This window comes from Barbus barbus (assembly GCF_936440315.1).
Source record: "Barbus barbus genome assembly, chromosome: 21".
Lineage (NCBI taxonomy): Eukaryota > Metazoa > Chordata > Actinopteri > Cypriniformes > Cyprinidae > Barbus > Barbus barbus.
Genome location: NC_136749.1, coordinates 19,018,397 through 19,031,373, shown reverse-complemented (window position 1 = coordinate 19,031,373; position 12,977 = coordinate 19,018,397). Strand labels below are relative to the sequence as shown.

The window sequence follows — 12,977 nt, the reverse complement described above, 5'->3', positions numbered from 1 at the left end:
TTAAGTGACACTTTTTTTTTTTGTCATTTGTTTGCACTTTTGAATAGTTGAGCAATATAAAAAATGACAACTTTTATTATTCATTATCAATAAGTTTTATGTATTTATTGGCCGATATTATAGATTTATTTGTTTTAAGATGTAGAAAAAAGCTCAAGTTTAAACCCTTTTATTGTCATCTATGTTTGAATTTAAATCTATTACTCTTTAAATGTTTTAAATTATTTTAAGATATTTTATATTTATAACATTTTAATAAAATATAATATAAATTACAATAAATATAATAAAATAAATTATTTAATATAAGTAAAAAGAAATATTAATGTAACACTAAGTCTTTAGCAAAAGTAATTCAAAATATACATTTTTCACACTTTATAATATTATTGTGACTTTAATTTTTAGTGTTTTATTTTTAATTTTAGACACAAGTAGTCTAAAATTTGAATATCGGCCATAACAAATGAAAATAATCATCAGCTTATTGGTATCAACCAGAAATTGTAATATTTATTTTGTTGCATATGGTTTGAGAATATTGTTGTGGTAAATGACAGTAAATCGAGCACTATTTTGTTGGTGTGTGAGTGATTTGAGGCTGAGAGCTGGGACAGCAGCCCACTCTAGACCGGAGCACTCACTGCTTGTGGGAAGAAAGCTTCCTGTCTCGCTGAGAGCCGTCTGTCTGACGCGGAGTCATCGTACGCCAAGCTTCCTGTCTTGCTGCGAACCACATCATCTGGCCTCTGGCACTGAAACGTCAGGTGGCATAAGGGCTTTGGGTAGGAGCTGCACACACGCTGAACCGGGATCAGCTGTCGTTCTGCAAACCCCGCTGTCTGTCATTATCTGACATGCTGCAGAACTGGACCCAGATCAGTGTAAGAAAAGATGCCCCGGAGGACCTTAAAATTACTTGCACCCCCTCAGAACATACTTAGACTGGAGAGAAAAGGACGCAGACAAAAAGAGCGGCTCTCAGGCAGCGATCACAGCCGGACACTTATGGATCGGTCCCTGGAAAAGGGCATGCCACCTATGTGTTCACTGCTTAATCTCCGTTGTTTTAAATAAACCCTTGTTATTTTGCATAAGTCAGTGTAGTGCACATCTGCTTTTTAGTAGCAAATACTCTGCGTTTGTCAAGCTGATGTTTCAGCACTTTTTGGGTTCAGATGGATGTCTCTCAAAGTCCAGAAACTGATCCCTATGGTTACTCTCAGAACAGAGGCATATGGCAGAGATGGTCTGATAGGGTTGGGGTCCCTGGTTGGCATCCTGTGGTGGGAAACAGATGGAGGCATGCCGGGGCATGAGGGGAACTGCGGTCCTCACGGAGCAGAGATAAAAACACTAACTACCACTTGGCTTGTGCAGTCATTGCAGAGCTTAACTTGCCTTTTGACGTTATTTTTGGGCTTTTTTTTTTTGGCTTTTATCGCTGCAGGCAGTCTTCGCAGTTCACCTCCTAGTGGCATCCGTGTAGGCTAACCCGGAAGTTAGCATCACCCTAGTCTCGTGTAGCCAGACCTTCAGACTGACGGCTGACGGTCTGGAATATATGGCCGTTTTCATTGGCCTAGGCCCGCTCATGAGGCCGTTTGACCGACATGTCAAACAACCAATCATAGTTCGTTTCGATTAGCGTCACGTTTAGGGGTGTGGAAATGTCGCCACAATGACAAAACGGTGTGTGAAACTCTCGGATGTATTTTAAAGATTATATGCCGCGAACATTAAATATTTCACATACTTTTGAAAATCCAGCGTTTAGTTGACCCTGATAAGCGTTCGTCTTCACATTTGTAAACACGACGGCCTTCTTCTTTTGTGAGGAGGGTTTGACTTCGACTTTCCTAAAGCGTTTCCAGAAAAGTGTGCCATATCAAAGACTATAGAATAGCCAAGACGTGTCACTCGTATAGTTTTGATGGGGAAAAATGCAACGCTAAATATGGCCGCTCAATCGCAGGAAGCACCGCCTTCTGAATGAAAGAGCCAATCGCTAATCGGTAAAAAAAAAATCGCTAAGTCGACGCGTCACTGCAGCTGCCATTAGAAGTCCCAGGTGGCTATAGAAACTGTCAGCGCTTTGAGACGTGCGCTCATGACTGGGGAACTGGCTGATCTAGCCTGAGAAATAAGCTTTTTATAACGCTATTTGAGCAAAAGAAACAACATTTATGACACAGTTGTTGTCCGATTTCATTGGTGCTTTTCAAATATGAAATTTAATCGTAAGCTTAGTGAACAGTTTTGGAGAATTTGATGTTTTTCCATACAAAGTGATAGGAGCTGCGTTTGGATGCCTGAGAGGCGTTTCAAAGATGGCCGCCGTGTGACATGACTTGTCTTAAAGAGACTTTGGCCATATGCATCAGACGTTTAGCCAACGCTCCGTGGGTGTGACGTCTGAGGCTGAGACTAGCATCACCCTGGTTCCCTTGGTTTTTGGATTGTCGCAGAAAATAAGTTCTGTGACCAACAAAAGTTTGTGTTTCTTACCCATTCCGTTCATCATGATAATCTTACAAATAAACACGGAATGAATTTTGAAGCCTAAATACAGTCACCTGAAGTAAAGGCCTTTTCACTCTGAATGGGAAAATTTGTTGCGAATGTTTGGCATGATGACAGTTTTGAATCGAAACAATAGATTCTTATGCAGCTATTCACACCAGGTGTGATCATTCGTGGCACGAAAAAGTGTCGGTACACTTAGATCTCTATTGGAAGTTATTTCATGGTTTAAAGTGGGTTTTAAACAAAAAACATAGTCACATTTTCAAATGTAGCTTGATGATATTTGTACCTCTATTTATATTTTAAGATGTATCCTTGTAAGCCTTATAGATTGTTTGCGTTTCTGGTCTAGAACCGAACTTTATTTATCTTAATTTAATGCTATATATTGTGTAGCAAATGATGTTGAATCCATATACGTGATATATCTGAGGAAAAATGCATTGTTGCTCGGCGCCATCTAGCGTGCAGGCGTGAATTAGCAGAAGGCGATCAGTCATTTCACACTCGGTGTTGTCGGTGATTCACTTCGCTTTTTTGCATCTTGGCCAATGTCAAACGGCCTTAAAAAGTTAAATGAAGGCTAGAAATGAACTACATTGCCTAACTTTAATGTCACCACTATATATCACCACTGTATAAGCTTCCAACAGCTTTTTCAGTCATTCAGTAAAAAACATTTTCCTGAAAGTTTGAGTTTGAATAGTTTGCACAAGCAAGATGTAAGCACACAAAAGTGGACTAGTTAGTAGATGAGTATACTGGTTCAGTATGATGACGTTTAAAGTCCCCCACAAGCTCTGTAGTCCCATTTAGCCATTTGTTAGCAACTGCCTTTTTCCAGACAAGTAGGCTAAAACATAAAATTTTGTTAAATACTTTAGAAGAAACACATTATGGGTTGCCACAGGCTACAGTGTTAAATAATGTAAAGAATTATTTCTGACTTATTCATTACCATCAATTCTACAGAAATAGGGATGAACTAAAAATAATTGGTAATTCTCACACAATTATCCTATATTAATGCCTATAAAGTTCAAATCTGACTCCGTCAGAACATTTCTGTGAGTTTCCATTGGCAATAAGGGACTTCGGGTCTGGTGTGTTACAAATGTCCATCTGTCAGTAGTGAAGTTTCCAAAACTACAATGTACTGTATAATTTCAGGAAGATGAGGTCTTGTTTGTCACATTTTCTCATAGTTGTCCATCTGTTTTCATCAGCTGGAAATGTTGGGGGGGGAAACAATTCAATCTGCTGTGTTTTTTGATGATCAGTCATTATCACTATCATTCCAAGAATATTTATATTTAACAATTAATGGAGATTGAGATGCGAGTTAGAAACCCATTAATGCTGTAGTGGGGGTTCGAGTCCTGTAATGTCTGTCTCTCTCTAATGCTTCAAAGCTGATCTCTGTTCTGATACAGGACACTGCAGCACTCTGCACCAAGCTCTCCATCTCTCTCACTCTCTCTTTCTCTCTCTCTCGCACATTCATTTCCTCTCTCTCTTTCCCTCGTGCTGCAGCTTGACTTTGAGATCAGCTCTTCTAGAGGACATCGTAAGCACAAACTTTTAGGATTCTAATTATTTACAGCATCTGTAGTTTGCTAAATCACCCTTCACAGGTCTGAAAGAAGGTCACACGTCATTCCAACCAAGCAAAGTCAGACAGAGCTGTTGTCAGTGTCAGTTTGAGGAAATGACTAGTTTAAGATAAACCTCGGTATTATTCACTACCATTCAAAAAGTAAGATTTCTAAATTTTTTATATGAACAAATGCAGTAATATTTTAATTTTAACATATTTTGATATGTAATTCATTTGTGTGATGGCAAAGCTGAATTTTTAGCAGCTGTTACTCTAGTCTTCAGTGTCACATGATCCTTCAGAGATCAGTCTAATCTTTTGATTTGGTGCTGGAGAAACATTTCTTATTATTAACATTGAAAACGGTTGTGCTGTTTAATATTTTTGTGGAAAGTTCAAAAGAATTGCGTTTATTTGGAATAGAAAATCTTTTGTAACAATGTAAATGCCTTTACTCTTATGTTAAATATGCAATGTAGTGCATCTTTGCTAAATGAATTTATTAATTTCTTAATGTGTTTTTTTTTTTTTACTTTTGACCCCCCCCCCCCCCCCCCAAAAAAAAAATCTTGTATACTTTTGTTTCTAAATCTAATGAATATCTTGAATGTATAAGTACAAACATTTTACAAATCAGTGGTTTCAAAAAGTATTGTTGCATAAATTAAGAAACTGCACACTTAAGAAACATATCAAAAGGTTTACTCCGTGTTGGAATGGATTGTATGGAGAACCCCTTGAGAACAAGTGTCTGGTTTGAGCTAATGCTAGACTTGACCTCCATGACCTCTGCTGCGTGCACCGCTGCAGAATGCAGTAGAGCAGCAAAGGTCTATCTGTCTAGACGCTGTGGGCGGAGTCCCAGAGGACTGTCGATTGATTGGCTGAGAGGAGAGATCCTGAAACTGATTAGACGTTCACTTCAAAGGATCGTGTTTTTTTGCATCTGTGTTTCAGTTTTGCTTGTGTGTGTGTGTGTTCCTGTGCTGTCTGAACAATACAGTTTTTGGAGGATGGATTGATTTTGTCTATTCCACCCACATGGCTCCAAATTTGATTGATTTTATTTGCCTTATCTTCATGTAGCTTCTCATCTCCATGCTCTAAATAACATATTATGCAGTTGTCAATGTAAGACCTGACCTGATCAATAAAACCATTAATGTTTTCAGATCACTTTAGTGTGTTATATTAAAGGGTAATCACTTTTCTTTTTGGGTGCAGAGAGGAAGTCATCTCATTCGCTGTTGCTAAGGCAACCAAAATCTCCAGCATATTGCATAAAACAGACTTTAATACATCCCACATTTTGCCTTGTTGGCAGTACAGGATTAAGCTAAATAAACTGTTCACTTAAGAGAGGTGGGCCGAAATACATAAGAGGTGGGATTAAGCGCAGTCACTCAAATTACTGCTAAGGGCAAACAAGACCGGAAAACATACAGGGATCACAATTGAGTAAAAGAGACTGTCAGGAGAAAGAGGAATGCAGGTACTGCTGTATTAAAAATGATAGGCTGTCAAAACAACATCCTTCCTGACACTGTGCAGACAAGCATGTTGTCATAAATTCATTCTGTTGTATCTATTCTAAACTAGCTAGTGTCTGTACAGAGACCAGTTTCTGTGTGTGTGTGGGGCGTACAATGTGCGTTTTTTCCTTTACTTGCGTTTCTTTCTTTTGATTTCATCTGTTTTTCTCTCTGTCTGTGTATATCTAGTTCACACTCACAGTATCTTATTTATGTGTATATATTTTCAGAAATACTTGTTACAGCCAGACATTTTCACATGTGCGTTTTTTCCACCAATGCGGGCGCAATATATACTTTGAAAATACTCTTTCCTGCACTACTTATTCAATGGCGGAGTAACACTGTCACTGGATCCAGAGCGCGAAGCATGCAGCGAGCAGTGTAGTATGATTCTCAAATGAATGACTTGTGAGTCGGTTCACTTTAGTGAATCAAATACACAGCGCAACCAGGGTAGTCCGATTCTCAAATGAATGATTCTGATGAATTGGTTCTTTTTAGTGTATCTAAAGCATAGAGTGCAACCACTATAAACTAATTGCAGATTGAATGATTCTTTTGAATCAGTTCTTTTTAGTGAATCAAAAATATCCAAAACAACTAGTGTAGTCCGACTTCAGAATAAATGACGCATTTACAGCACAACCAGTTAAAGGAATAGTTCAACCACAAATGAAATTTCTTATATTTACTCACCCTCACGTTGTTCCAAAACTCTTTAAAGGTGGGGTAAGCGATTTCTGGAAGCCAATGTTGATATTTGAAATCACCAAAACAAACAGGCCCCTACCGCAAAAGGGTCTCGCCCCTATTTTGATAGCTTCACCCCACACATACGTTGCCTATGCAACCCAGGCCACGATTAGTTCTGTGAAACAAAGCAAAACCAGTGTTACACTGTCTACATCGGACGTGAGCGTCATGAAAAAATACTATAGAAGTCATTATAATCCGTGATGCTGTCTACACTGGATGCTGTGTGGTTCGACACGACAAATCCCCGACAGAAAACTGCTGCCATGTTTATGACGTGCTGACACATTTCAAATGATTTTCAACGGTCGCTTTATCGCGTCCAGTGTAGGCAGACTTTAGCTGTCTTTAGCCACGTCCTGTGTAGACACGGTGTTACTCACCTATGGAGAAGAACCAAAACAACCTCGATGTCCGATCGCATGCCTTCCGCTCCTTGAGTTCTCTCCAGCGCTGGAAAGCTGATCCAATATTTACACAGGACCAGATCTTTCTGTCATTTGGCTCGGCTGTTCACTGAACGCTCTCTCCTCCACATCATGAGTTGCCACGCCCCTTACTGCTGATTGGCTACAAGTTTGTTTTGGTACTCTGCCCCGACTAAGTTTTCTAAAGTGTTTTTGAAAAATTACATACTCAACCTTAAATTTTCTTTCTTATGTTGAACAGAAAAGAATATATTTTGAAGAACCAAACAGTTGATTGTCCCCATTGACTTCCATAGTAGAGAAAGAAATACTATGGAAGTCAGTGGGGACCATCAACTGTTTGATAACCAGCTTTCTTAAAACTATCTTCTTTTATGTTCAACAGAAGAAAGAAACTCGCACCGTTTTGGAATGACATGAGAGTGAGTAAATGAGTAAATTAGCTTGTTCTTTTTAGTGAATCAGAAACACTGCACAACCAGTGTAATCCAATTCCAGAACAAATTACTCAAATAAATCGGAGGCATACGGAGTGCAACTACTGTAGACCGATCGCCAAATGAATTACTTTTATAAGTTCGGTTTTTACTGAATCGTATTGTGAAAAACAGTTTAACCGTAACAGTGAGACTTAAATCAGTTACTGATTGGTTGTTCATGTGACAACTTGTTGAAAAGATATACATTGTGATTTGGGAAAAGTATTTTGTAAGGATAAATGAATTAAATGTTCTTAAACAATGGTTTGTTTGTTTTGTATTGTTGGAATGAATTTATGCTGCATTTGAAAAGAGTATTTAAACACCACTGTTTTGCATCAGAAGAAAATTGTTACAGTTTTTACTACAGTATCTATAATGAAATTGACTAATTAAAAAAATGTTGTTATCCTTAAGAACGGAATTTACCTGTTAGATCCTTTAATTCTCTCGCAAGAGGCGTTGACTTTGCCACCTAAAATAGGTTGAGTTCTTTCTGATGTGCTTTGTTCTGTCTCCTGTCAACCATATCGAGTCTCAGTTGGGTGGCACTAAAACTTAAACATGACTGGTTCACACTCACACACACATCATCTATAAGCTGATTAACCCAGACAGCTGAGTCATCATTTGTTAAACTGCAGATCCTGGTTGTCAGGTCAGCTTAGGGCATGGGCAGGAAAATGTTTATGTCTGGGGCATAAACGCAGTGGCCTTTCACTTTGTAAAAGTGGATGTTTTTTTTCTGGTTGCCCTCACCATGGTGTTTTTCTTTAGCAGAAGGTGTAAAGATAATCTATAAGTAAGAGAATAAAATATTTTATTTTATTTGGTAAAAATCTGTGTAATGTGTGGGATAATGTACAGTCAGCTGGTTGTTATTAGCAAGTAAACAAATTTAGGCTGATAAAAAAAAAACCACTGTTTCATGTCTGAATCTTAATCACCCTGTTGGGGTTTCTTTTGAGACAGACTGACAGGCAAGGTAGCAGCTATTAGTCATTTTTCTAATGATTAATGACATGGGCTGTTATGATGTTTGAGTCTGGCTGAATGATTCAGTTCAGAGAATAGTTGTTCCTAAGAGCTTCATCATGATTTAACCAGGCACCGAGAGTGAAAAAGAGAGAGACCCCCTGCTGAGATCACATTACAAAGACAGACAGATACAGAGAATATTTTAGCAGGTGTTTATTGCAGTCATTTTAGTGGTTTTCAGCATGGCTGCTGTTCAGCCTATTCATCAAACTCTGTGTGTGTTAGGACTGGGAGTCTCTACAGGTGGAGGGTTCTGTGTCCTAATGGGATTCTATGTCTGGTTCAGTTTGTTAGTTTTTTTTTTTTTTTTTTTTTTTAGTTGGATTATTATTATTTTAGTTTTTTGCACTGATATTAAAATTCTGGGCAATACCGACATTAATAAAAAAAAATCTATTCGGCATATGTAAGTCAATTTAGTCAGTCTATTTTGGTGTTTCAAATGTTGAGGAAGTTTTCCTCTGTGTTTCTAACTGATGATGGGGACCAAAACTGACAATGATTTGACAATGTCATTTTATTGGCCAAAAATGATATACTCCGAACATCTTTTCCTCTAAACAACTCTAATTTCAGAAATGTAAAGAATGTCTTCACCAAAGGAAGCACTCAAAATTCCAGGGACATTTTATGACATGAGCTTGTTTTCCTTCTTTTTTTTTTTTTTTTTTTTTTTTTTTTTTTCTTCTTTTTTTTGTTCGCATCGTCAATAAAAATTGTCTGTAAGGGAAAACTTTTTTTTTTTTCTTCCATAGGAACCGATCAACACCAATGAAACTCTTGCTCATAAAAAAAAATGGTTCAGTTTATATTTGACTTATTGGTATCTTATTGGTTACCTGGTTATTGGTTTTTATCGTATTGGTTATAAGTTTTAAAATAATTTTTAAAAACACTTAAATAACTTAATACTGTTAAATATAATCTTTAGCAAGTCTCAAAATAAATACATTTCATGCTGTACATTTGTTTTATTATTATGATTTCTAAATTCACTTGTAGAATTTAAATGGCAGATTTTCAAATAGTATTGAATTTTAATATCTGCAATTTATTGTTTGCAGTCATGGCATGAAAATAATTATGAAAAATAATGTTATACTGAGTTATAGAATTTAGAAAAGAATAGTTGCCATTAGGTTTGTAATGTCAATATATTTAATTCTTTATTATTATTATTATTATTATTATTATAATAATAATAATAATAATAATAATAATAATAATGATTTTATATATTTATATCAATTCTATTTATAGAATTTTAACTTAGGCTAGTATATGTCAGGCTATTTTAATAGAAGTTGATTGAAAATAATTAGATTTTAGTTTCTTGCATTCCTAGTGTGAACAAAGCCTTAGATACTTGTTCACTCTCGACTGTGGGAGGAGAACCACTTAGGAAAGGGACCGTTGGAGGAACAAAGAGATGACAATGAAGAAAAGTAAATCTAAACATCTGGCAGATGTTCATCTGTTTTATGTGATGGTCGTAGTAGTGTCCTGAAACAACCTCTGTCGACTGTGTGTGTCTCAGTCTTTGTTTGATTTGGACGGCGTTCTCCTGTTTCACGTGTGTGGAATATTATTTATTGTGTGCTGGATTGCTCTCGCTGTGCGGCTTGCGGCTGGGGTCAGACGAGGTGAGGGCTTGCCGTGTTTCTAAGTAACACAGCCGATGTGTAGTCGGCAGTCTGGGCTCAGCGCAGCGTCCGCTGGGATGTCGGAGAGCTTTAAAGGTTGTCTGAGGACACGTACTGCCTCGTCCGTTGCTCTAGTCTTCTCCAAATGAAAATGGAGGTTTTTTTTTTTTTTTTTTTTTTTTTTGAGACATTAAATCAATGATATTAAGCCACAGAAACATTAGCTGTGGCTTGTGATAACTCTGTGTCCAGTAAAGTGTTCTAGTGTGTTATGTAACAGTCATTAATGGCTGACGCTCCTGCTGGGGTTTGTAGACGCTAATGGGCATCTCTTCACAGGAACTTGATGTTTTGTTTCTGATAAAGATGCGCCGTAAGATCATAAAATGTTGATGTGTTGAACCCCTGCTGTTTCTAATTTTTGCTTAATGAAACACCCGTGTTGCGTTTGTGTCGGGTCTGTCTGTTTTTTTATGTCTGTCTCAGAACTTGCCTGCCAGATCAGACAGCATCTTAGATGACTACAGCTATGGTGGTAACCAGTAGTTTTCATTACTTTGGAGGAAAACAATGGTTCAGGGTTAGTAGTAGAAGGTACTTTGATCTAGTGTTGTCACGATACTGGAATTTCTAACTTCGATACGATACCTTGAAAAATATCGATACTCGATACCATTTTCGATACCACGGTGAAAAAAAACTGCCACAATATTAAGGGGGTAATTTTTTTAATTTAAAGATAAATGTAACAAGTCGAGAACATGCGGTATATTTTACATGAACAAAAATTGAGTTGACCAAATTCAGTTTTATTTTTTTCTACATTCAATTTTTTCCGTTTGAATTTTTCTGGACTTTTTTTTTTTTTTTTAATGGTCAAATTAAATGCTATTAATCTAAAAGCATGTCTATTTCATTAAAATCATTTCTATTTCATTAAAATCATGAAAATTATCAAATTTAACATTTAATTTATTAAAAGTGTAACAAAAATGACACGTTTAGGGCCGTATGAAATGTTTTATTTTGTTCTCACCTTTGTTTTATTGTTACCAAATTCTGTGTTTTAGCATGTCTATTATTTGAATGCATACAAACTATTTTTATTTATTCTTACAGTAGCCTTATGAAATGTGTTTTCCCCCTCAGAAATTCTGTGTTGTGTATTTAAATTTTACTGGATATCAGATGAAGGCATAAAACAATTTTAATTAATTTATATTTGAATTAATGAAAATTAAACATTTTTGGCAAATGAAGGGGATTTACTATTAAAATTAAAATATTTTGTGATTATTTCTTTTGAAAAAATTAACAGTAGTAGTATGTACGTACATTCTACTAAATAATAGTAATATAGCCTATTTCTGGCACACGGTCTTTAATAGGCTAAGTTAAACCGAACTTTTATTTTGACGGGTTGCCGTGAATACTTTTAAAGTTCTGTGTGTGTATGATATGACGCTAGTTTTACTCAAATTAAATGGTAAAATGCTCGTAAAGTGCCTTTCAGATCAGTTCTGGAGATATTGTTGATGTATTTATGTCCTCATTGAGACGGCAGACGCTGAAATCACCGCGAGCGCCACATTAGTAAACACAACCGCACGTGCAGCACATTCACACAGAGACGCGCAGAACATGCAGGATTCATATTTAAATCGACTTTTGCAGCTTAATATTTACAGATACTAGTCCATATCGCGATTTGATTTAAGTGTAATGACCTACTTTTGATTAATTCATCCAAACTTTGACAAATTCCGTGACTTTCCGCGTTAAACTGTAAATTCCGTTTTTATGACTGGATTCTGTGCGCGTTCTCTGCATCGCGGAGATCATAGATCCCTACAGATAGCGCTCCTGCTGTGTTCTTTAACAACCAGAGCAGTCATCTTTCTATTCACTTCACTTTTGCTATTTAACCAGAGCGAAGGAGACGAGTGCGGTCACGTGTGGTGCTTGTCCACGCGCCTTTGGAGAGAAGTGAAAGTGACAGCTCGGCTAGTATCGGTGTATCGATACTTCGGGAAATTAATATTGGTACCGTTCAGATATTTCAGTATCGATATTTATCGAAATGTAGATATTTTTGACAACACTACTTTGATCTAGGTCTTGTTTTATTACAGTTTGAATATTTGGGGTCAGTATGATATTATTTTTTTTTTTTTTTTTTTTTTTTTTTAAGAAATTAATACCCTTTTTTTTTTTTTCTTGGCAAGTATGCATTGATTTGATCAAAACTGACAGTAAAGACATTTATAATGATACAAGAGATTTCTGTTTCAAATGCTTTTTCCTTTCTTAGTATTTTAGTGCATTTTGTTCTTTTGAACTTTCTATTCATCAAAAAATAATGAAAAAATGTATCACCATTTCCTCAAAAATATAAGCAGCACAACATCGATAATAATAAGAAAATCAGCATATTGGAATGATTTCTAAAAGGATCATGTAACAGAATTAATAAATAATTAACAAAACAAGATTCCACACGGTGTTGTTCAAAAGGTTGGGATCAGTAAGATTTTTAATTAAGATTTTTTTTATATTAAAGAAGTTTCTTATGCTTATCAAGGCTGCATTTATTTGATCAAAAATACAGTTTTTTTTGTGTGAAATATTGCCATTTAAAATAAGTTTTCTATTTTAATATTCTTTAAAATATAAATTATTTCTGTGACGCAAAGATGAATTTTCAGCATCATACTCCATTCTTTAGTGTCACATGATCCTTCAGAAGTCATTCTAATATGCTGATTTATAATCAATGTTGGAAACGTTGTGCTGCTGCTTAATATTTTTTGGGACCTGTGATACTTTTTTCAGGATTCTTTGATAGACCAAAAATAAAAAATAACTGTTTATTCAAAATAGATTTTTTTTTTTTTTTTTTTTTGTTACAATATACACTACTATTCAAAAGTTTGGGGTCAGTATTTGTTTTTCTTTTTCGTAAAGAAATGAATAGGCCT

The 12,977-nt window shown here is 36.2% G+C and overlaps 1 protein-coding gene across 2 annotated transcripts in view; it reads left to right on the top strand.

The window, feature by feature from the left end:
- The window catches only part of LOC306887052 (low-density lipoprotein receptor class A domain-containing protein 4-like), a 57,007-nt gene that overhangs the window by 2,431 nt on the left and 41,599 nt on the right, over nt 1-12,977 (top strand). The gene's annotated exons all lie outside the window — the stretch shown is intronic.